Below are 2343 nucleotides of genomic sequence, written 5' to 3' on the forward strand. Positions count from 1 at the left end.
ATCAAATGAGATATTTGTAAAGCACCCAGCACAGTTCCAGAGATGAAATAGGCCTGGCAGATAGAGTATTGGTCTTAGGGTGAGAAAGACCTGAATCCAAACACTGCAACAGAAGTTTGTTAGCTGTGTGACTCTGGGCCAGTCACTTAACCTCTGTTTGTCTCAGTTTCCACATCCATAACATGGGGATAATAATAGCACCTACCTCATAGACTTGTAATGAGATCAAATGAGATTTTATATACATATATATATATACATTTATATCTGTATATATATACATATATATATATAAAAACCTTATATATCTCAAAACCTTAAAGTGCTACATAAATCTTAGATTTTATTATCACCATGATTTGGTCCTTTATTCAGAGAAGGTAAAGTAACACATCCATTAGCTTATTCTAAGGATATTTGTTTTGCCAAAGCAAATTCAGGCCAGTGCCAGAACCAAAAAGAAAAAATGAACAAATTCATGAGCTTTGCTTTAGTTTGTATTTTTCTTTCCAACTTAAGTGTATAAGAAGAGATTTGTGGTTGCAATCACAGTCACTTAATAAATTAAAATGTGTTTATGTTTTTAAACCTATTTTTGAATCTCTAGTGAACAGTTGGCATAATTTCTAGAAGGCTGGTCTTGGAGTCAGGAAGGCCTGGATTCAAATTCTGTTTCTGACACATACTAACTGTGGGAATATACAGTTCCATGGAAGAAATTCAAAACTTGAGATAGTTCCCAAAGGAGGTTATAAGCTCTTTTGAGCTTATAGTTTATTGTGGAAGTGGGTTGGGGGTGGAGATAGGGAATAGCAATGAGAATGCCAATTGGAATATCCCTTTTTCTTAGTTCTCTATGACTGAAGAAGGCAGTCCATTAGACCTTGGTGTTACCAAGACACCAAGAAGATAGGGAGTAAGATTGGAAGCCTCTATGGGACTTGCACAGAGATCAAAAATCTTTTAACATTGAAAATAATTAGAAAGATGTAAGCCATCTTTTTTTTTAGTATGTAGGGAGAGAGGAATAAGCATTTATTAATCACCTACTATTTGCCAGGCACTGTGCTAAGCACTTTACAAATATTATATCCGTTGATCTCTTTTTAGTAATTAATAAAGAATAAGATTATTATTATTATTTTTGCTTAATGAGTGAGACCTTACACTTACCACACTTCTGACTATTTATTTATATATCATAGATTTGGAGTCAAAAGGGATCTTAGAGGTCATCTCATCCAAGTCTTCATTTTACAGGAGAAGAAATTGAAACTCAGAGGAAATATGACTTACTGAAAGTCACACAGGTTGTAAATAGCAGAACTGGAATTTAAAACAGATACTCTGACTCCAAATGGAATGTTCTTTTCCCAGTACCACAGTATTTCTGTCAAATCAACTCAACAAGTATTTAAGTACCTACTGTATGCAAGACTTTCTGTTGGGCACTTGGAACTAAAAGAAAAAAAATGGAAGTTTGCCCTCAAGGAGCTTACTTTCTACTTCTACTAGCTACTTGCTATTTGCTACTTCTACTAGCTACTTTCTACTTCTACTAGCTACTTGCTATTTGCTACTTCTACTAGCTACTTTCTACTTCTACTAGCTACATTCTACTTTCTATACAAATTAGTCAGTTCAAAACATATGGAAAATAATGGGGCAGTGAACTTAGACACCCTTCAAAATATGAGGAACATGGGGCTCAAATTTTATATCTTTTATTTCCACATAGGTGTTTCCAGACTCGGCATTTCTAATTGCAGTGTAGGTATCTGCTCTCACCCTGATGGGATGCCATGTCTGTAAATTTATCTGTTGCTTTCTGATGCTATAATCTTTAGGAAAAGTCCCAGGTTTATTTGTTTCCTTTGAAAGTGCTTCTGTGAATTGATCTGAGCATTCAGAAGGGCCGGGCTGCCTAATGCTGCTACTGTCCCCACTTGAGGCTGGAAATGCTCTGATGGCCAGATAACTCAATGCTAATATTTCTTTGACAACCACGAGCCAGGCCTGGCTCCTCCAGGTCTGATTTGCCAACTCTTCTTTAAATTCTCCATTTCTAAGTGTTACTTGGGCAAATCAATATTTCCAGAATGTGGTTCTGCTGAGAGGAAGTGGGAGGGGGAAAAGGAGGGAAGGGATACTTTTATTCTATTAGTTTCCCATCTTAAGTTTATTTAAAGGGAAAACAATACAGTATAATCCTAGAAAATGGTCCCAGCTGTTTGATTTCCCCACTACTGTCTCTTCTCATGCTCATCTAGTCCCTTTTCCAGATGGTTGGCTCCATAGAGTGATGTGATCTGAAAGATAGGGAGGGAGTTGGTTCTGGGCCTG

The sequence above is a fragment of the Petaurus breviceps genome, unplaced genomic scaffold, assembly GCF_028583685.1.
Source record: "Petaurus breviceps papuanus isolate PSGF00001 unplaced genomic scaffold, PetGlider_PUasm1.0 76, whole genome shotgun sequence".
Lineage (NCBI taxonomy): Eukaryota > Metazoa > Chordata > Mammalia > Diprotodontia > Petauridae > Petaurus > Petaurus breviceps.